Source organism: Megalobrama amblycephala, linkage group LG2 (genome assembly GCF_018812025.1).
Source record: "Megalobrama amblycephala isolate DHTTF-2021 linkage group LG2, ASM1881202v1, whole genome shotgun sequence".
Lineage (NCBI taxonomy): Eukaryota > Metazoa > Chordata > Actinopteri > Cypriniformes > Xenocyprididae > Megalobrama > Megalobrama amblycephala.
This window is the reverse complement of record NC_063045.1, coordinates 15,050,871-15,075,443: the sequence shown is the minus strand read 5'-3', so window position 1 is coordinate 15,075,443 and position 24,573 is coordinate 15,050,871. Positions and strand designations below refer to the sequence as shown.

The window sequence follows — 24,573 nt, the reverse complement described above, 5'->3', positions numbered from 1 at the left end:
CTCTTTTTAAGGTATTTAGTGAAAAGCTGGCGGTGCACTTTGGCACGTTCCTGTGAGAAGGAACAACAAAACCAGCACATAAACAAGCTAATGGCTTCTTTATACGCACTGCCGACAAGGCTTTTCTTAATTGGTTAAGATTTGAGAACAGTCCCGTTCCCACAACTTTTTGCCTGAAATTTCTTGTTCTTACCTTCTGTTTCACTTTTATGCAAAATTTACGCTTCAGATTAAAGTTCTGATTCCTGTTTAAGCCCTAAATGTTATCCAGATATCTGGCACTGTTACTAATTTCTGTCTTCCAATATATATATGACCCTAATGGAAAAATGCCTTGAAAACAAAATAATCCTCCAAACCGGGCTATTAGTTAGGCACTCTTGTGGCACAAGTACTTTTTGTTGGCTGTATGAGTTGGTAAAAAAAAAGAAAAGAAAAGAAATATTAATGCAATTTATTTTGGTATTTTTAGTCTATTTCAGGTTGTAGCTGGACCGGGGAGCAGCCGTCTGTGGGATTAAGTCATGTGACGATGTGATCTGGGTTAGCCGTGCGAAACGCATGTGTGTGTGTGTGTGTGTGTGTGTACACGAGCCGGAGTTGTAGTGGTTGTACTTTCAGCACATCGCTCTCTCTCTTGGGTCTTGTCTGAAGGAGTCTGGCTTCAGGACAGGAGGAATGAGGGCTGAACGAGGGCCCTGGTGAAGACCCATATCTCTCGCGTCTGCCAATCTGTCTTCCTGTCCCCTTAGCTGGTGTGTGAGTGCAGGTGCGGCCCTCTTTGCAAGAGAGAAATGGTGGGGAGGATGCGGGAAAGACAAATAGTGGCCAGTGGTTTCTGAAGGTTTTTAGAGGCTGGAACCGGGATACTGGAATAGACGAAGTGTCATACTGAAGCAGGGTCATTTTTTTGGGTTAGGTTTGAGGTTACATACTGTGTGACTGTTGAAATGTGTCAGTTTATATATTCACACAGCTATAGAGTGATGCAGGGATGATGTATTTTTGTAGGCCAAAACCAGGAACCAAGCATTTTAGTACTTCCGCTTCCACCGTCCTGAAGTCAATGGGTTTTTTGGTTAAATGCTTGAAATAAGGTCTGTGGTGAACACAAGCTCCAGATATTTTCATGTTTTATTGTACAATGTAGAATACATCAGTAATAAACTCTTGATAAATTGATAATTTACTCACCCCATGTCATCCAAGATGTTTATGTCTTTCATTCTTCAGTCAAAAATAAATTAAAGGGATAGTTCACCCAAAAATGAAAATATGCGCGATCAGACCTCACCAAGCGAATGCCGAACGCAGTTGGACATAGTGGTGTATTAGAGGTAAAAAATGATATAAATACTGTTCGGTTTCTCGCACAAACCGATCGTTTCGTGTCTTAGGACATCAATGTGTCGTCACGAGCCGCAGGGTTTAATTTGGACTTGTCTATGCAAGTTTTATTTACTCTTATAGTAGAAGTTACCATCCACTCGCATTATTTGACTGACAGACGGCAACGGTTGGAGTTAAAAATCATCATTTGTGTTCTACTGAAGAAACAAAGTCACCTACATCTTGGATGCGCTGGGGGTAAGCAGATAAACATCAAATTTTCATTTTTGGGTGAACTATCCCTTTAAGGTTTTTGAGGAAAACATTCCAGGATTTTTCTCCATATAGTGGACTTCAACAGGTTGAAGGTCCAATTGCAGTTTCAGTGCAGCTTCAAAGGGCTCTACACAATCCCAGCTGAGGAATAAGGGTCTTATCTAGCGAAATTATAAGTCATTTTCTTTCAGTTTGACTTTGTAAACACTTGCCTACGTCATGTGTGACGTTTCCAACGTGATTACGTAATGCGTGGCACATCGCAGAGCAGTGCAAGACGAGCATTTGTGGTTAAAAAGTATACAATTTTTTTTTTTTTTTTTTTTTTTTTTTTAGAAAATGGCCAATCGTTTCACTAGATAAGACCCGTATTCCTCAGTTGGGATTGTGTAGAGCCCTTTGAAGCTGCACTGAAACTGCAATTTGAACCTCCAACCTGTTGAAGTCCACTATATGGAGAAAAATTCTGGAATGTTTTCCTCAAAAACCTTACTTTTTTTTCGACTGAAGAAAGAAAGACAAACATCTTGGATGACATTGGGGTGAGTAAATTACCAGGTAATTTTAATTCTGAAGTGAACTAATCCTTTAACATATAAACCATTTTTTCCCCGTTGAATTTTCAGCAATAACTATGATATAGAATTACTCATGATATGTTATCACTGAGATACCAAGATTTTTATGACACTTTGCAGGTCCTAATTGTTTCCAACACGTGGCCTCTTCCGATCATGATGAAGAGGGAATAAAAGACACCCAGTGCTGCGGAGCTAGAAAGATTGTTTCGAATTAGAGAGATAAAGAATGACAAACAAAAAGAAGCGGGGTCTCTGAGGCAATGGATCCAGCGAAGACAGATCGAGCAATAAGGAGTGGGAGATTAGCACTAGCTAGAGGGAACGACTAAGAGGAAGGAGAGAGAAATCAGGAGGAGGCGAGGACATCGGGTCATGTCGACAGCTTGAAGCCATACTTTCAGCGGGGTGTGAGAGCAGAAGTTCATGTTAAAACCAGAGAGAAACCCCTCCTCTCTCTCATTGTATCTCTATCTCTCTCGATCCCTCTCTCCCTTGCTCATTTAAAAGGCAGATCTGCCCTGGACACAGAAGGTAGGGCACTGCATTTGTCAGCGGGTATGAGGCCCCCGTCCGATTCGCAGTGGGTTGCGTCATTACGTTTGATTGACAGGAGCCGTGACAAGGGACTGTCCGTGATCCCCTGAGGTTAGATAAGGATAGCGAGGCCGCCAACGCTCACGCGTGGAGCATGTGAGGTCACGACTCTGAACATGAGCACACGGGGGAAAGAGCGTCGCAGGTGGTAGAGGTCATTTGCATTGAATGCTGATCCTGTATTTAAAGGAATATTCTGGGTCAGGAAATTAGATTTAAAAAAACGTCGATTGCGATTTAAAATGTATGGGTTTTTTTTAAGCTCCAGGTTTGCTGAGGTTGTTTGTAGGACTGCAAAATTTGGCCCAAAAAATATTGATTGTTATATATCAATAATAATAATAATAATAATAATAATAATTAAATAATAAAAATATTAAACACAATAAGAAACATTACTATTGCAATATTGAAAAGGTATTTAAGAAAAATTGTTATTATCAGTACCATTATTATTATTATCAATACTAAAATATTAAACAAAATGAGAAACATTACTATTGTAATATTTCACAGTAAAATAAAAAATCAAGTATTTAAGAAAAATATAATAATAATAATAAATTATTATTATTATAAATAATACTTTTTTATCATCATTATTATTACAAACATATTAAACAAAATAAGAGACTTTCACAGTAGAATAAAAATTGAGTATTTAAGAAAAATAATATAACATATACTACTACTACTCCTAATAATAATAATACTAATTTGTCATTATTATTTCTAAGAAAAAATATGAAACAATAGGAAATATTACTATTGTAATGTTTCACAGTAGAATAAAAAAATCAAATAATTAAGAAAAATAAAAAAATAATATGAATAATATTTTATTATTTATTATTATCAATAAAAATCTAACAAAAAAGAAATATAACTTCTAACATTTGACAAAAAATTGAGTATTTAATAATAATGTATCATAAAAAATAAAATAAACAATAGAAATATTACTATTGAAATGTTTCACAGTAGAATAAAAAATCAAATATTTAAGAAAAATAAAAAAATATTATTAATAATATTTTATTATTTATTATTATCACTAAATTTCTAACAAAAAAGAAATATAACTTCTAACATTTGACAAAAAATTTAGTATTTAATAATAATGTATCATAAAAAATAAAATAAACAATAGAAATATTACTATTGAAATGTTTCACAGTAGAATAAAAAATCAAATATTTAAGAAAAATAAAAAAATAATATGAATAATATTTTATTATTTATTATTATCAATTAAAATCTAACAAAAAAGAAATATAACTTCTAACATTTGACAAAAAAATTGAGTATTTAATAATAATGTATCATAAAAAATAAAATAAACAATAGAAATATTACTATTGAAATGTTTCACAGTAGAATAAAAAATCAAATATTTAAGAAAAATAAAAAAATATTATTAATAATATTTTATTATTTATTATTATCACTAAATTTCTAACAAAAAAGAAATATAACTTCTAACATTTGACAAAAAATTTAGTATTTAATAATAATGTATCATAAAAAATAAAATAAACAATAGAAATATTACTATTGAAATGTTTCACAGTAGAATAAAAAATCAAATATTTAAGAAAAATAAAAAAATAATATTAATAATATTTTATTATTTATTATTATCAATAAAAATCTAACAAAAAAGAAATATAACTTCTAACATTTGACAAAAAAATGAGTATTTAATAATAATGTATCATAAAAAATAAAATAAACAATAGAAATATTACTATTGAAATGTTTCACAGTAGAATAAAAAATCAAATATTTAAGAAAAATGAAAAAATTATATTAATAATATTTTATTATTTATTATTATCACTAAATTTCTAACAAAAAAGAAATATAACTTCTAACATTTGACAAAAAATTGAGTATTTAATAATAATGTATCATAAAAAATAAAATAAACAATAGAAATATTACTATTGAAATGTTTCACAGTAGAATACAAATCAAATATTTAAGAAAAATATAATATTTTAATATTCATTGTTATTACTAAAAATCGAAAATAAGAAATATAACTTCTAACATTTGACATTTGACAAATTTGAATATTTAATAATTATCATTATTATTAATAAGAAAAATTAAACAATAGAAATATTACTATTGTAATGTTTCACAGTAAAAATAGAGTATTTAAGAATAAATACAATCATAATATTTTTATTCATTATTACAAAAAAAAAATCTAACAAAAAAGAAATATAACTTTTGTAATATTTCACATTTGACCAAAAAATTGTGTATTTAATAATAAAATTTGATTAAACTTTACACTGAAAAGGTTAGCAAGCTATTTATTCAGACTAAAATCATGTTAACATACATATTGTTTACGTCTTCTAACTTCTAAACCTTTAGTATTGTAACGTTTACAAATTAGCCCCACTCACTTTCATTGTAAGTGTCACTCGAACCCGAAATATTCCTTTGTAGGTGCTGAGAGGAGGAAGGCCATTGTGGAAAAGTAAATGATGCATAGTAAAACGTCTTCATCGTTAGTGGATGCCTGTTGATTAATATAATGTGAGAATCACAGTCTGAGTGATAGTCGTTTGTTTGGATATTATCAAGTCCCTGTTCCCTCGAGAACAGAGTTCTTGTCGATCACGTTGAGCCGGTTTAGAACGTATGCCATATGGAGGTGCGGAAAGTGAGACTAGATGTCTCTGTTCCCCTGGAAAGGAAATTCGAATCCAATTGTTTTATGTAGTTAAGGTCTGAGCTGGACACTCAAGGACCTGCAGGTCGCTGTCCGGTGCTGAAATAGATTATTGACTCGGGAACGAGTGTAGCTTGGTGCACTGCTAAATTTATATGTTTTAGAGATTTAGTAAAGTACATGTCTATCTTTCTGTACTTCTTTCTGTCCTGTCTATCATTGCATCATCCATTATTGTTCGTTTTATTGTTCTGCCTTTCTATCTTGCATTCTATTGTTCTATTGTTCATTGTAATGTTCTATCTGTCGTTCTTTTGTACTGTTGTTCCATCCATCCATCCATCCATCCATCCATCCATCCATCCATCCATCCATCCATCCATCCATCCATCATCCGTCTGTCTATCTATCTATCTATCTATCTATCTATCTATCTATCTATCTATCTATCTATCTATCTATCTATCTATCTATCTATCTATCTATCTATCTATCTATCTATCTATCCATCCTTTGTTCGTTCTGTCATTCATTCTTTGTCATTCTTTCTGTTGTTCCTTTGTTCTTTCTGTCATTCTTGTGTTCTTTGTTGTTCTTGCATTATTTGTGTTGCTCTTTCTAACATTCTTTATATCGATCTTAACATTCTATCATTCTTTAATTCTATTGTGATCTGTTGTTCTATCATCTTTTTTTCATTCTTTGTTGTTCTTTCTGTCATTGTTTTCATCTTTTGCTCTTTCTGTTGTTCTTTCTATCATTATTCTTTATATCTTTCTTCTGTTGTTATTTCTATCATTCTATCTGATGTTTTATTAATCTAAAGTTTGATCGCTCTAACTAAAGTTCTTTAATTCTATCTAACATTCTGTCATCATCTCTGTCTATAAGGATGCACCTTAAAAACTTTAAAAAGTTAAAGAAACCACACACACACACACACCAAAAAAACTTAAGGTTACATCCCTGCATTCAAAGTTTATATTTAGAAACATTTTACCCTGCTGTCAAGTACTGGAATTGAATCAAAACCATCTAAATTCTCTGATCAAGTTGCTTATATTGAAAATGTTACTTGAAATTTAAGTACTTAAACTGAAAATTAAAATTCTGTCATCATTTACTCATTCATGTCGTTACAAACCTGTAAGATACTTTTTTGGCATAAAGTAAAAGTCAATGTGGTTCAATGTTGTTTTGACCCCATTGACTTTCATTGTATGGACAAAAACAGTTAAAATATCATCTTTTGTGTTCCACAGATAGAAATTCATATAGGTTTGGAACAACTTGAGGGTGAGTAAATGATAGAATTTTCATTTTTTGGGTGCTATCCTCTCAACAGTAAGCAGCACTTCTAGACACTCACTGACAGGTCGCTGTCCGGTGCTGAAATGCATCATTGAATCATGTCTGTGCATGTCTAACCTGCTGTCATTCCTGTTAGTTAGACTAAAGTTTAGAGGAACGTAGGCTAAACATTTAAATTCTGATCAAATTCCAACTGCATGTTGCGAGGAGACATCAAGTGACACAAATGTCATTTGTTCGCCTCGCTGCTGGCAGGGGAGTGGGCCTCGCCATCTAGAGATCTCCTCCTCGGAGCATAAGCGTGGATGCCTCACAGCTGGGGCCAATCCGCCCGCGGTGCGTCGGGGAGGCAATTTAGAGTCCAACCACTCCGTGTGATGAGCCGATCAACATCTTTGAAAGCAGCTCACCATGTTGTCCACTCTCATTAAGGAAAGTCTGCCGCCCAAAGTTTGATAGAAATGAATAGCGCGTTGGTCGAACTGTTTTTCTTTGTCTTTGTCTGGGGGAAAAAACTTCACAGCCTACTGTGACTTTTGGTCGTGAACTGCGCCGAGCGGCGTGCCACGGAGAACTGATCCATTATGGAGAACCGTGATGAACACCAAAAACCTCCCAGGGATAATCATTAAGATGTCAGCGTGGCACTATATGGCGCACAGACTGAATATTGTGGTGTTCTTTGAGAGGAAAGAAAAAGGAAAGCAATCACGCTGCCCTGGTGCCTCCAGATAGCACACAAAGTTACGGTGATACATGTTTTTCATATAATAGTGGCGCATTGTCCGGCAAAGAGGGACAGTACATTAATTTAGAATTGTAAAGGGGCCAATAAAATTGCCAGTATCTGAAACACACCCTTTTGAAGTAATACTTCTATTGTAAATCGACCCTTTGGGGTTAAACGAGCTGTTTGTTGCATGCATGAGTGTGTATATATATTTAGTCTCTGTGTGTGTGTGTGTGTGTGTGTGTGTGTGTGTATGTGTCTTCGCTCTAGGCCCATTTTTGAGTTGTGTGTGCATGTGTTTGTGAGCTGAATTGAGTTGTAGCTCGCCGTCACCTCTCGCCTCCGGGGCTGGCTGGCCAGTCGCCATGGCAACAGTGGAAAACTACATACCAGACCGATGCACAATCCACGATCCATTAGGTGAGAGAACAGGAGGAGGGGGCAGACAAGACAACCACACATTTATTTACTGGGTTTATTTACCCTATTTTTCCCTTATTTATAATTTATGATGTATTGATCTGTGTCACTGTCGGGCAGAAGGCAGCCTTCCACAAGGATATACTATCCTTTGTTCCCTTCGATTAGAAAAGGGAAGATTCAGTCACTAGTTTCAGCATACGGTAACGATCCACCACAGAACAGAGGGGCGTCTTTTAAGGTCCCACCTCTGTGTCCTCTTTTTACCCTCCTTATTTTTTGGAATTACCAGCAGATTAATCGGATACTTAGTACCATGTTTTTTTTGTTTTGTTTTTTTTAATACTACCATGATGTTATTTTATTTATTATATATATTATTATATATAGCCTATTTATTCATATTTTCAATTATTTTATTATTTGTAGTTTTCATTTTAAATTTAGTTTTTAGTTCACTTTGTTATGGGCTTTTGTGCTTTTTTAAATATTTCTATATAGCTTTAATTTATTCTTAGTTCCTTTTTAGTAATTTTAGTACTTCAACTTAAATGAAAATGTTATGCCTTGCAATTAACTGAAATAAAGTAAGTTTAAATTTTTCATCTAATATTTTTATTTTTATTTGTGCAAAAATGTTTTAGTTAACAACACTGATAGCAAAACCATTGTATAATATAATAAATAATAAATAACATGATTTGTGAATATGATAATTAAATGGTACCATGATACGCACCATCGTATTACCATTTTTTTTTTTTTTATTCTTAAAATTCTTAAAGTCCTCCTCTAGCCAATATTTTTATCCCTTAAAACTCAACTTTGATCACCAAAATGGCATATTTAAAAGTTTTGTCCTGTGAAAAAAACTTCTTCATGCCTTTAAAATAGCTTGAATGTAACTCTACACCCGTACTTCATTTAGGGTACGTTCACACGACAACGATGTTCTAAAACGGGAAAGTTTTTTTTTTTTTTGTACAGATGACAGCGTCATCAAAAAGATCCCCGTTCAAATGGATCCACGAAAATGACAAAAAACTGTGTATTATTCATGCCAGGCCAGTAGTTGGCGATGTCACTTTGTAAAGAAAGACTACGTGCCTGCGCACATACAGATTCTTTTACAGAGCATTTGTGCCAAACGAGCATCGCTGATCTATATTAGGGCTGTCAAACAATTAATCGCGATTAATCGCATACAAAATAAAAGTTTGAGTTTGCATAATATATGTGTGAGTACTGTGTGTAAATAATATGTATATATAAATACACACAAATTAATGTATATATTTAAGGGAAATATGTTATGTACAAAACAATTTATTTATATATAATATATATTATATAAAAATATAAATAAATACATATACTTGTAAATATTTCTCAAATATATACATGGATGTGTTTGTATTTATATATACATAATAATTACACACAGTACACCCACATATATTAATCGTGATTAATCGTTTGACAGCCCTAATCTATATAAATGACATATAAACTAAACACGTAATACGCACAGATTCGCGTTTGTTTGATATACAAAGAGACAATAATGGTATCGTTTTCAAAAACGTACACTTTGAAACCTGTTTTCAAAAGTTTGCATTTTCAGGCCCACAAAACGCTGTTGTCGCGTAAATGAACCAACATGTCCTCCAACCAATACGCCCATATAGGTCGTTTGTCACTTCCCTGAAATATGACCCATAGGAGTGTTTACTAAATTTGTGCCCCTATCGACAACAGGACTCTTTCATTTTAATGCATTGTACCCTTTTATCTGCGTCATATTTCGGGTTTCACGTAGCTCTATTGGTAGAGCATTGCAATTGACAACAATATGCAATCATGTGATCATGCGAGCCTCGGTTCGATCCCTGGGAACGCATGTGCTCATAAAGTGTATATGCACTATAAATAACTAAGGGTAGGTTTAGGGTTGGGGTAGGTGAAAAGTCCACACATTTCATTTAAATGAACACGCATTTTGATTGGTAACGACGGTCATACGTCATTTCATGACGACAGACGTAACACGACACTGTCATTATTTTTACGCCAGCTAGAGGGCGCGTGACTTTAAAATGTAAATATAGGTCATACTAAGGTGCTTTTTTGGAGGAGGACAGTCTCAAATGAACAGCCAAAACTCTGTAAATGGCCCCTTAGTATACGCGGACCCATGAATATGCAAATTAGCCCCGCCTCCACTCAGTCACATGAGCTCAGAATGCCTGATCCACTCGGTCAACTTTACTGTGGTAAATGCTGCACAATGGCAAGTGGAAATACTGGTTTAATTCAGCCATATATATTTGAAACAGAAACTGATTCAGAAGAAGTGGAAGAGTGAATTATACAGGCTCGTCTACAAGTCAATGTATCAGAATGGTAATGCGTTTTATGTATCGCTCTACAACGCTAGACACATAACGGTATTTATGATTAGTCTTTTGGTTGACTACGTTATCAAAGAGATAATAATGTGTTGCTAATGTTACACAAACCATGCTTCCGTTCACCATCTCATTCTGCCTTCTAAAAATCAGTAGGTCTATCCTTAGAAATGCTTTGAACAACTTAGAACATCAGTGGAGGAAGGCATATAGTTCATCATAACATTGTAATATACATCATATACATAATTGACCCACTATATTGCTAAATGTATCCGATTATTCATATCAACAGAACTATGCTTCACAGCGTAGTTAATGATATGCTAATGGCTGCCCCGCACATTGACGGGATTGGTTACAACATATTTGTGATGTAGAGAAAAAGGGTAATTTCAAGAGCTTGTGTTTGGTTCACTGCAGTTTTAAGGAGAAAATAATCAGCAATGGTGTTGACTTGTGAATTTGCACATGGTTTGTTTTAAAATCATACACTACATACACATATAAACAACATTAAAAACTTTCACCACAGGGGGTCTTTAAAGAAAAAAAAACTATTAAGTACCATAATGATGTACTGTTACAGTTAAATTGTACTAAAACGTAAAGTTTTACCAAGTTTTTTTCTTTGGAAGTACCTTTAAGTATCATTTAAATACCATGGGATATGAATATGGTAATCAAACTGTAGTATGCGCATATAATACAAAATAAAGTACAAAAAAATCCCATGATATTTACATATAAAAATTGACATATGAATACTGTGGTATATAAATATTGTAAAACAATAGTATTGCCAAACATTATGGCATATAACAAATGAAAAGTTTCATGTTATGCATCCAATAAGTTGTTGAACATGCATTATTTCAGACATAAACAGGAAAAGATAAATAGATATAACCCCCCACACAATGTACACTGGATATATGCTGGCAGCTTATTATATTTCACTTTAAAAAGGCCACAGACTGCATGAACCACCCAGTTCACATATCCTACAGCTCTCGTCTGTGTTTAAGGGCCGCCTGGTGTCTAATAACACCACATTCATTGTATGTGGGTGGATACGCAGTAGTGGCTCCTAAGGGTCAGCTTCCTCCGAGGCTTTATTTTTGGATTCTCTGTAGCGTGGCATCATAGACTCTAATTTCACCTGCTTGCCAGCTCCTGTGGTCATCCATCCTGGGACCATCCATGCTTCAGTGCAGCTCCATCGTGGCATTAGGAAGAGCAACAGCCCATCACAGGGTTTGTCCAAGTCGCTTGGCACTTTCCCAGGATTCTGCTATGGAAAAATGGCATGCATATGAGTTTCCACTCCCTGTCTGCCAGAGCGCTGTTTTCTCCATGTAGGCGAAAGCTAATGAGATGACAAATGTCGATACGTTAATAGCAAAGAAACAAAATGAGTAATACTGTATATATTTAATATTCTGTCACTAATCAATTATGTGACATTGATCTTGCTGTTCTTTGATTAAAGCACTTTAGATCATTCTGGAGAACATGATCTTCAAGTTTTACACTACTTGAGTCTTGAGATGACATGAAATCCATAAGTTTGTGTTGTCATTAAAACAGAAAAAATAACCCGAAATATATATAAAATTAGTATATAATCGGCCTATTCAGGTTAATTTATTTTAAAATTCAAATTTATATGTATATCGCTTTTCACAATAGGCCTAAATAATGTAACAATGCATATTTTTAAAGCAGCTTCACAGAAAATTCACGATTTAATGTTAGAAGGAATTAGTCAGAGATTAGTCAAATATAATATTAAACAATAAATAATATAAGATAATACACATTATGTGGTTGGTAAGCAGCATTTTTTCAATTAAGAAGACACAATGAACATATTAGGCAACGATTTCAGGCGATTTCACAGCTCTCTAGAATACTCGGTTCTGATTGGTCAATTATTGGTCGTTTGTGGCACCGCTATGAGGGTTTGTGAAGTTTGTGTAGCCATATATGAAGCACAGCTCACACAGAGGTCCATTTTAAACCGAGCATGACTGGTTTGAAAATATTTCTCTCGCGAAAATTCGACGAATAACAGTAAACGTGACCGAACTGAAATCGACGCTACATTCTTCTTTCTCATCTCATAGATACCAGCACTTGCTTCAAGCTCGTGCTCTCTCGTAAAAACGTAACGGCGCCATCTTGCTTTCAGTTTTATACTGTAGTGAAAATTACCTCAGAGGACTTCAGTAGTAATATTACTATAAACAGCGTTGCAATGTTCATCTTTTGCAAGGCGGAGCTGATGTAAGTAGTTTACCTACTATTTATGTATGTTTTGCAATTCTGTTTGAAGTGTATTCTCTTTTATTGTGTTATTGTTTGTCTATATCACAGTTTCATTACAGAAAATATTGCTGTTTATCCCACAGTGTGTTTTTGAAGGAAATTAGCTATACAGAAATATGCCATGCCTCTTGTTTTCTCTTCGAAACCAGTATATGCTGTCAGGGAGGACAGGGTCTGTTAGTGCATCACGCTAGAGATGTCCCTCATTATAATGTGATAGCGACCAGATTGTATCCCATTAGGGAAAACAACACAAGGTGTGCTGCATATGAAATGCTTTATCACTTTGGCAGTTCAAGTGTAGGTATAAAATGGAACCGTATATTTTTCTGTGGAATTTTAACAATCATTTAGGAAGTGTAGGGCTCATTTATTGATGGGGCTAATTGTGCTTAGAATTACATTTTTGATTTATGATCCATCATTAATCAACTAATGAACATGCAAATAGACAGTACACACAGTAATCAAATGTATTGTTAAAGATTTCAGTGGTGTCGTGAAATAAATAAATGCTTGTAATCATTATCAATCAATTTACTTGCCATCGTGTTGCTCTGAACTTTCATACAGTGAGAATTATGAAAGTCTTCATAATTGGGTAAACGTCTATATATTTCAACAGTGCCAATTTTTCAGCGGTGCTGGTTCCAGAAGGTTTATATAAAAAAAAAAAAAAAAAAAGATATTTAAAAAGTTATAGCCTATGAACAAAACTAATCAGCTATGAGGTGAATCATAAGATTACATTTGAAGAAAAAAGTGTTTGAAAAGCGGACAAAAATACGATATATATAAAAAAATACTTAATGGCTTTAGTGAGGGGAAAGAACTACAATCCCATGAAGCATTGCGAACAGCATAATTGAATTAAAAATAGAAAAATACAAAACAACTCATTTAAAAATGTTGATTATATACATAAAAACAATATATTTTAAGTTTGTTACAAAATATGCATATATATACAAATATTTAAGTATTTTGAGAGCATAGAGAGACCAACTTGATTACTTAATTTGCAGTGCTCCATGGGAATAGGCGGAGCTAAAGAGCTATTTTGGTGCAGTTTGATTGTGGCGACTCTCTGATTGGTGGAATTTTCTGTACAGCATTATGGGTAATGTAGTTTTTCACCACAAATTCTTAAACATGATTATTTTAAGAATAATTTGAAATAATATGGGCTGATGGCTTCAGCAGAAGTAAATACCATCGATTAACATCTCATGGCTCGCAGTAGGTCTTAGCTATCATTAAAAATCAATTTCCATATGGAGAAAATGAATGGAGTTTTTATTTCCGGAACCCAACTGTTGCACTCTATAGTGGTGAAAGGAAAATACATTTTTGCATTCCCATTTGCTCTAATAGCAAAAGAAAAAAAAAAATTATGATAGCGTTTCTATGACTTTATAAAAAAGGATAAAATATTGAGAGATTGATTACATTGGCAAGAAGAGAGAAGGATGTCAAATTTGCCGTCACTCCAAAACTAAATCACTAGTTTTCTGTGATTTCATGCCAAAGTAATATAACACAAAGCATCATCACAGTCTGTGAAAATGATTTGTCCAATCAATGGCTGTCAGACTCTAAAAGCTCCTCCTCCTTTTTCCTTTTATGGCATACGAAGACAAAAAGTCAGTTTGAAGGTGAGGAAATTAAGAATTTTTTAAAACAAACTACTTTTTAAAAGATTTTGTATGTCATAATCATACATTTAATGATTACATAATCCAAAATGAACAAAAAGCTAGATTTCCTCATTCTTATCTGTGAGGGCACGCATCTGAAAACAGACCATGCATTATTCATTACAGAGAAGTTACACAAGAATAAATGAAGCAGTCTGTCGTCATTTGCACTATGAGACTAATTGGCTACATTCAAGCCCCTTTGGTCCTGGGGATGAGTTTAATTAAGTTCAGGTATCGAATTAAGATCATGGCACAGATTTAAATGGCTTAGCCTGGGCTAAAAATAGACAAGTGCTCCATGAATCTCTGTTCAGTGCTTTAAGTAAGGGTGGAGTTGGAAACGTTTTCTAGTGAGAGAGCTGCAAATAAGACAATCTTTTACTGTACAAAAAGCTCATATTAATCATAATGATTGTATATTTTAATATTTTTGCATTTTTTCTAGCCAAACATTGGCTGGTGATAGCTTATGATTTTAGACAATTTAATTTAGTAGCATAATAATTAACAATAATAATAAATAATAATAAAAAAATCTATTTCAATTTGCAATTTCTGATATTTATTGGTCTGGATCTGAAAAAAATCATGAATTCCCATTCACATTCCCATTGATTGCATGCAATGAAAATGTTCAAGACTTGTTTTGCATTAGCCCATTTGAATTAGCTAAACTGAACAAGCAGCAGATTTTTTTTTTTTTTTGAGTGAAGTTCATCCACAGCTCATTGTATATTTGATTTAGTAAGGCTGTTGAGGCCTAATCAATGTTCAAGAGAATAAGAAGTTTTTTACTCAGCAATGCATTATTCTGAAATGAGGAATTTCAGGGTTTTAGCAGGACCACCGCCCACAGAATTGGTAAGTCAGTAGTGAGTAGTCAGCAGTCAGTAGCTCTGGGAGCAGCAGCCTGAAGATTACAAATCCCGTTTTAAAGCGCCGCTTTTAGCCGCACCTACCCACGCACTCGCATACGTCAAGGCCGCGTATTTAACAAGGGAAGCTTTCCTCTTTTTCATCTCTTCATGAGAGAAGTGCAGGAGGGCTTAGAGATGTTTGCCTTTGTTCTCCTCATGGAGTTTAAATTTTTATTTTTTATTTTTTGCTTTTTGTTGTCGTGTGTAGGTAGGCATTTTTGGTTTAGCAAATATGAAGTTTTGACAGGATTATGGATGCTAGTAATAGGCTTTAGCAAGTTTGTGTTGTACCACCTTAGTATATTTTTATTTTAGGTTTATTTGGTCACATAGTTTGTAGGTTTCTGTGGTCATATATCTGCTTTCAATTAATAAATTTTTTTTTTTTACTTTAAAAAATAATAGTTATTATATTATTAATGGCAGTAGTAATGATTGTTGCTTATATTTTTTATTTTACAACTTATTATAAATATAATAATAATAAAAATGTGATTTAACAACAGTAACTGTTATTAATATTTATAATAATAATAACAATAATACATATGTATAATAATACATTTTTATTATTATTAACAACAATAACTGCTATTAATAATTTTATCAATAATAATAATAATAGTTGTTGTTGTAAATGTATTTTTATTATTGTTGTAGTTGACACTGATTTTAGAATACATTTTAAAATAAAAATTAGCCATAATAATAATAATAATAATAATAATCATTGTTATAATATTGTTTTATAATAATAATAATAATAAAATAATTATTATTATTATTTTTCTTATTAACAACAGTAACTGTGATTAATATTTATAATAATATAAATGTATAATATTTATATGTAATAAATAATAACGATGATCATTATTATTAACAACAATAACAGTTACAATAACAGTTATAATATTTTTATTAATAATGATAATACTTGTTGTTGTAAATGTTATTTTATTGTTGTTGATACTTATTTACAATTATAAAATGGTTAGTTCCTGTCCTTGATTCTGATTGGCCAATAGCTGTGTTTTATTCATGATAAAACACAACTATGACCGCTTCACCCAACGGTTCTGTGTATCACTACACAACACCCTTAGCAACCACTCCTAGCAACATAAACTATTTGTTCTCAATTGATATTGTTCATTGAAACTTACTGTATTATGTAGAAGAGTATCGTGAGAAAAAGATCGAGTGAGCGAGTTTATTACCTGCATTCAGATTTAGCATTTTCCTTCAGGTCAGTCCTATGTTCATAATAAAAAATCAGTTTAAATGTCCGATGTATTATCTTGTCCTTTTAACGGTTAAGGGGTTTTCCCGTGACTGACAGTCGCTAGTCAAAGCATTTGTCAGTTGCGTCTTGTTCCGCGTTCACAACAATTCAGTCTTTTCAATGTAAAAGTCTTCGCTACTGACTGACACAGTCAGTACTGTCTTTGCCGCCATCTAATGGCGTAATAATGTAACTTCTGTTGCTGTTCACGGTCAAGGACTATTTTTTCTGGTGGAAGGAATGCTTTAGTGAAAGTTTACTTCATGAAAGTTGCATTGATAAATATTTTTGGCTTTAATATTTGTATTGTGTGGTAACCGTTTTATAAAAGCAATCAGGTACTCGAGGCTAGTTCTGTATCATGAATAAGTCACAGCTGAAGGGGTTTGCATTGTGCCTAACAACGCCCTTCAGCCGTGACTTATTCACGATTCAGCACAGCCTCGAGTACCTTATTGCTTACATAAATTATAAAATAAAAAAGCCATAATAATAACAACAATAATATTATATAATTATAATAAATCATTATTATTAGTAGTATTGTTTATATTCATTTGTTTTTTATTTTATAATTTATTAATAAATAATAAGTCCTGTTTTGTTAGATTTCAAATCAAATATCAGTACAGGCTATTACACTTGCACATATTGTCTGTTTGTCACATTGTTAGTTCTCATGTCTTCAGGCTGTCATTGGTGCTGTCCAAGGTGCTGAAACGGGTTCAGCCATTTGGACCTTGTCTTTAACACTTAGGTAATTGTGCTCGCCAAAGGGATTGTCGAGAGCAGATGAGAATTAAATTGTGTTGTTTTAAATTGGCGTAGCTTTTGCGTTTTTTGCATTGGATTCAATTGAGTTTGTTCCAGTCAAGAAATCTGTCCGTGGGCTTCAGACAGACAGTCTACCTGCCATTATTGAACCCAGTCCACTGCTTTAGCAGTTTGGATTGTAAATGCATTGCTTTTAACAAATTTGAGTTTCAGAGGAAAACAAATAATTGCTTCCCCATCCTCATGCATTGTCAGCCAACTAAATGGGAAAAAAGCTTGCATGTTATTCCAACGTTTGACGGCGTGCCAAAGTGTGTGCGTGCTGCGTGTGAAAACAAACTCATCCTGTTGAAAAGCATTCCCTTCCTCGATTGTTCCCCACCTCAGTGCATCGCAATGCAATTAACGATGGATGCAAATCAGGAGCAAATCATTCTGTTCAACACCGAAGCGTCTTCTTACCTGAACACACATCCTTCAGGCTATTTAATGACTGCTTTGCCCGTACTAATCTGTTCATCCATATGACAAAAATACTCCCAAGATTTACTCGCTCGAGTGCCCACTCTCTCTCTTTAATGCTGTGCTTCTTTTGAACCCTCCCTCGCCCCTTTCGCTTTACATATTTACTTGCGTATCGCAATCCCGTCCCCATCAAAGCCATTTTTTCTTTTTTTCGCTCGGTGGCGATGCTTTTTCTCTGGGGATTGGAAGCATTGGTGTGCCTAAAGCTCCCCTACAGCCAGTTTGCAGCCTACAAACAGCCTCCCTGCATGACCCAACAGGCCTTGCCTGCATTAATGCCTTTTAAATATAGCGCCGGCGCGTTTTGCAGGTTTTTTTTCACATTCACACCGAAGTCCTTACTGTCAATGAAAGGTGTGAACTCCTGTTTCCTGCATTTGGGAACTCAGCTTGACTAGTGTTTTTTTTCTTTTGTGTTCCGCAGAAGTCAGGAACGACATGAGTGTGAGAAAATGATGTCAGAATTTTCATTTTTTTAAGTGAGTTTTTGTTTCAGTTTTGGGTGATATAAATACTGTCCCTTTAAGGCATCTCAGGAAGCATCTCAGGTTAAGGTCTCTGAGTTGGCGTGATATTGAAGCTCAAACCTAAACAAGATATTTTAATTTAAAAGTCCTGTACTTTCGGTGCAAGTCAGCCTTTGTTTAAGTTTTTTGTTTTTTCAGTAACCACGCATTTATTCCTTCAAAAACACAAACATGTGCATAATTGTAATGGGGTCTTAATATGTTTATGAACATAAAAAAGCACAAATAAAAACTATCTGCATAAATGGAAGTCCTTACTGTCAATGAAAGGTGTGAACTCCTGTTTCCTGCATTTGGGAACTCAGCATATAAAAAATGATGTCAGAATTTTCATTTTCAGTTTTGGGTGATATAAATACTGTCCCTTTAAGGCATCTCAGGAAGCATCTCAGGTTAAGGTCTCTGATTGGCGTGATATTGAAGCTCAAAACAAGATATTTTAATTTAAAAGTCAAGCCTTTGTTCTCAGTTTGTGCATAATTGTAATGGGGTCTCATTATAAACATTCTTGGGCTTATGATAGGAAATAACGGCTTTGGTTTCCAATTAAGCCTGCGCTTTATAATTAGCCGAAAGGCTCCTTCGACCCCTTTTGCTTCAACCGCCGCTTTATAATCACCCCCTCCCACACACACCCACACACACACACACACACACACACACACACACACACACACACACACACACACACACACATATGCCATGTCCACCCCAGTTTTCCCAATGTGCTGCACAGCAAGAGAAATTAGATCACTAGCCCATGCATTCATGCAGAAAACTCACAATTTCTGCTTTAATGCAGACAGACATTGAAGCCAGTGTCAACCCCTGGCATTGACTTTACATGCACTAGATGTTCTAGGTTCAATCATCCATGCCAACTCTGGTAGCTGCATTCTTTTGAGAATTTGCTATTGTTAAGAGTTAGAATTTTTATTTATTTATTTATTTATTTATTTTTTCTTTTTTTTTTTTTTTTTTTTTTACAAGAGTTTTACAATTTTTTTGTGTTGTCTTTCCTTTTTTTTTCCTGAAAAAAGTTAAAGGTGCACCATAATTTTTTGCTAATTTTTAAAGTTTTAAAGTTTTACACTAACATATTGGGTCACCAGTTAATGGATGCTGCCATGTGAAGATCACATGACCAGACAGAATGACTAGCAATAATAATAATAATAATAATAATAATAATAATAATAATAATTTAGAATTATTATTATTATTATATTCTTATTTTATTAATATATTAATAATATATTAATAATATTTTTTTTCACTGCCAAAGATCAATCAAGGGTTTATTATGATTATTAATTATTATTATTAATAATTAATATTTACAATAAAATATTAAAAAGGAACAAAACAAAAGACAATGCTGATATTTTCTACTACTACTTTAATAGCTATAATATTTTATGTATTTCCACTTTTAAAATAATAATTTTTAATAATAATAATAATTTATAAAGTGTTAAAAATAAAAAACAACACAAAGACACAAAGTCTAAAGTGTGTGTGTGTGTGTGTGTGTGTATATATATATATATATATATATATATATATACACACACACATATACACACGTATATATATATTTCCATTTCAGTTGGTTCATTTAAAAGTAGACAATTCACTTTCTGGATTTAGTCTTTCTCTGTTTTTTCTGTTTCTTCATGTAATTCCAGATGGATTCGATGATGGGGAGATCAGATCTCTGTGTGGAGCATACAGGCTGTTGTCAGACTCCTTGTGCATACAAAGATCTAACTGAATTATTACAATTAATGGCAAAAGGAATGTTTGGAAATGTAAACTGATATTTCCTACTTAAAACCATTATTTGGGGTCAAAATACTAACGTGCCAAAGACTTTTGCACAGTACTGTAGTACTGTGTGTATATATATATATATATGAAAAGATCAAGCAAAGAGCTTGTTCAGAGCATCATTAATTTGTTGTCTTCTATCCGCTGCATTCTGATATGAATTCTTTGGCTTTGACATATCAAAAGGATAGACCCACCAAAATCATAAACCATTGCCTTGACAGCCAAAGGTTCTACATGAAACCATTGCTAAGTTGTAGCCAATACAATTTGCTATGGCGCACAGCACAAATGCTATTTTTTCCCCATAATTACCCAGACCTTTACTAACCAGGGGCCTGCTACAATATGTCAAAGTAGCTACTCAAGCAAGAGAGTGGTCATTTCGAATCTCCTTTCATCTGCCGCACCATCATCGGCCTTGAGAGTGAAGCTGAGAGTGGTTTCTTTTTCCAAGAGTCCTCTTTCATTTTGCGGAGGAGAAAGACCATTAATATTGTCTTGCCTTGCCATACATCTAATAGACCGATAATACAGGCATGGCCCCCAGATGAAAAGAGAGCACATTACTTTCTGTCAGAGAGATGAGACATGAGGGTAAGCATAGAGCCTTGATGTACTCCGTGTTTGGCTATAAGATACACTGTTTCACAGGCTGATACATCTCTGATAGCCTGCCTGCATGATAAGGGGAAGTGGGGTAAGATGTGCCACTATTTAAATTGACTTCTAGTCAAGGAGACTGAGGTAAAACTTATTCACCAAATTATGTTTCAGGGTGTCTGCTGTCTATCGGAACATTATATATATATTTTTTTATAAATATATATTTAAAATAAATATAGAAGTATTTACATTTACAATATTTAAATTACTTAAAATATATACCTTTAAATACCTCAGTCACAGGCTGCTGTATGTAATGCATATAGTCATGTACCCCCAACAATGGGGGTAAGATGTGTCAGCCCCCAAACTTCACACCACATCTAACCCCAATGTCCGCTCTTGTCAGTTCTCATAAAACAGATCAAATGATTTTTGTCGACCGTGTTTTATAATGAAAGACGACGGCAGCAGAGTTCATTGTCCTCAAAGGTCTCATGAGGAATTTCGATGAAAAAGGGGACCCGATAAAACCTCATAGCCACCATTAAAAATCCTCTTGTTTCTCTTTCTCGCTCATTCATTTCTGTCCGTTTTACTGAGTCTTCAAGTATTTATGACCAAGTTTCTTTCTGATGGTTCGGCTCAGCCTGGCTAGACAGACTGATGGCTTAATCAGAATTAAGAGGACAGTTGCTCATTTCAATCTGTTACTCCTCACACCCGCTCATGGTTTATTCATTTGTGATGTCATAATGCAGGATTTATATTATTAAATAATGGACTGTCAGTGTGTAGGTTAGATGACTTCATGTTTAATTGGGGGGTATTTAGTCTGTAATTGGCAAATAATTTATGGAACGATGCTGGAGAACAATGAAATGAGATGAATACAGCATTACTCACATCTTATTGCTTTAATAGAGAGAGAAAACGTTTGTCAATTTAGATCTGGCATAATAAAGATGTTTCTAAGAATGTTTAAGAAAGTTTCTATTGATAGATAATCTAATTAATATTAACACAAACCAAAAGATATGATTTTTGCTTTTAAAAATGTAAAAGGAAACGTTGAACCCAAAATCACCCATACGTCGCCAACATCAATATTCTCTTGGTTTGAGAGGATTGATTTGGCTGAAAAAAGATTTTATTTTTGACTCGTGCTCTGTATATTACATTTTGTTTTACTCTTTTGGTCCTTGCTTACTGGTTTGCTTGTAGTTGCTTAACCTCTTTAGTGGCTCAGCATTGATAGGCTTTGAGTTTGAGACTTATCTGCTGCTTAGCTTGATGGAAAAACAGGAAGGAGACAAAAGACGGGGAAACATTTCAATGGCTTCAACATGCTGGGATGAAGAAAAAAAAATCTAATTTATTTGTTGAATTGACACAAAATTACTTTTACACTTAAACAGCCGCTCACTCAAACGGCAAACAAAAGATCCCGTACAGCTCATTTGAGAAATAAAAACACGGCTTGAATTAACGCGGTTAAGCCGCAATTCCATTCCGCTTCATTGTTGGACACAAAAGGGCCTGTGCTTATTGCTCGAGAGCCGACCATCTGAACATCAATGTGATAAAGAGTGACGGCTACTCGGCACAATCAACAAAATGTCGTGTTTTGAACAGGCGAGTTGCAAAAATCACGCTGAATCTTAACACTTTTTCCCTCCACGCGCACACATATACGCACACACATTTTCTCCCTACTTCAGCCTGCGATGCGACGCAAGGTTTTATTTCCCTGGTGGAAATATTGGACTGTCAGAGGCAGATCAATTGCCAGTGTCCGGGGCACTTCATGGTTCCTCTAATTATAATCTGCTGCAGCTGGTGCAGGGCCTCTTGTAGCTGTGGGGCAGCCATTGTAATAGAGGCATCACTTGGCGATAGATTGTCAGGGAGGCTTCTTGGCACCCCGTGCAAGGAGACTCACTGGAGCAGCAGGAGTAGAGAGCCAGGCAGGCCTTATCTTCCCGCTGCATGTGCTTGCGTACTCTCCGGGGAAGTCCGTTAGTGATCACAAGCCCGACACTGCCTGCCCACATCCAGCCAGAGGACCCTTGGTATCCTGCCACGACACTGGAAGACCAAGATTCCACATTAACTCAAGTAGAGCACTCTGTGGAGGGTGTATCGCAGTGAGTTAGCACCTAATTTTTCCTCAAAAACTAGTGTGTGGATTCAGTTTGGACTTGCTTTTGCGCACCAAGTACTATTCTTATTGTCCTCCATCATTGTAAGGCCCACAACCTGATTCCCCAATGACTTTCACTGTACTACAAGATTAGGGATGCATTATTATTTTGGCAGATGCTTTTATGTATAGCGCATTTAGGCTACACATTTTTTGGGGGGGTGGAGGGGCGCTTAGTTTACTTAATAATTTAGTGCATTGACTGCAAAATTAATCAAATACAATCATTTGTTCACCAGTAGACCTAGACTCAACCACTTAAAAGATACAGTCGATGGCGACAAGTGACTGTATCTTTTAAGTGGTTGAATCACTGAATCATTCACTCTAGAAATTCAATCAAAACCACTGATTCATTCACAAACAATTTTCATTGAATCATTCTATCAACCGATTTTATGGGTGATTCATTGAGTCATTCACTCCATTGATTTGTTGATTCATTCAGAAACAGAACTTTTCTGAGTGAGTTTGTTGAATCGTTCAATTAACTGATTTGTTCAGAAACACTAAGTCTGGATTCGAAATCGCATACTTACCTACTACATAGTAGAAAACAGTATGTGACAAGAGTGGTATGTCTGAATTCACAGTATTTATAAAAGAGTAAGCAAAAAGTACAGTCTGCATATATGATTGGGACACTTTACTATCCCATGAGACCACGGGAGAGGATTTGTGAATGGCAGCAAAGTGATGCAACATGGCGAATGTAGTACGTCTGGAATCGGATTACATTTACACTACACACACAACATATTTTTTGCAGTCGTGAAGTAATTACTTATTCAAAATAATTACCTGATCAAGACAGTATGCAATTTCAGATGCAGCCCAAGTAATTTAGGAATAAAACATATTTAAGTGAGTCAATGAATCATTCAATCGATTCTTTCAAAAATGCTGACTCATTCGGGAACGCAACACCATATGTGTTGCTCAGAGATAGGCAATGGATCTGCTTTATCTTTGGAACTGATTACATGGATAAAAACAAACACAGTAACTGGGAATATTAAAATCTAAGTTATGCAATAACTTGTCGAGGTAACAATTGTTATCTCGCAGTTGCCTGATTCGTGTAACGCTCTTGTTCCTGTGATATTGCTCAAATGACTTCCAGTTTTTGTTTATTCAATGTTTTACTCGTCTGCCACAACAATTAATTGGAGGGTGATGCATACTTAATTAATTGGTATATCATATACAGTAATAAATTTGATAACATTTTTGAATATGGGCATATTATCTATATTATATTATTTACTGGTGGTATTAGAACCCATAACCTTGCCATTTTTTACACAACGCTAAGGACGTATTCGGAACGTATTATTATTGGATCCCATCTGAACAGAACAAAAGGACAGAAGAGATGTTGAGAGAAGAAAGGAGAGTAGAGAGAGATGCCTGACAGTTCGGGCATAGATACTTCAAATTAAACCAAGTTATATAAGCAGATGTTGGCGGAGCGCTGTGGGCTATGGCTGGAGATGAGTAAGACTCCCTGTCACTAGGTTGAAGGGGGGAGGGAGAG

The 24,573-nt window shown here is 34.5% G+C and overlaps 1 protein-coding gene across 17 annotated transcripts in view; it reads left to right on the top strand.

The window, feature by feature from the left end:
- The window catches only part of celf5a (cugbp, Elav-like family member 5a), a 241,567-nt gene that overhangs the window by 25,933 nt on the left and 191,061 nt on the right, over positions 1 to 24,573 (top strand). For 2 of the 17 annotated variants that reach the window (XM_048182967.1, XM_048182966.1), the window contains exon 1: positions 10,422 to 12,627. The exons of 14 other annotated variants lie outside the window; for them this stretch is intronic. The gene's annotated coding sequence lies outside the window, so the exon portion shown is untranslated. Of the gene's footprint in view, positions 1 to 10,404; positions 12,628 to 24,573 lie in introns of those variants that run through there. One more of the 17 variants, XM_048182968.1, reaches the window with a different exon arrangement.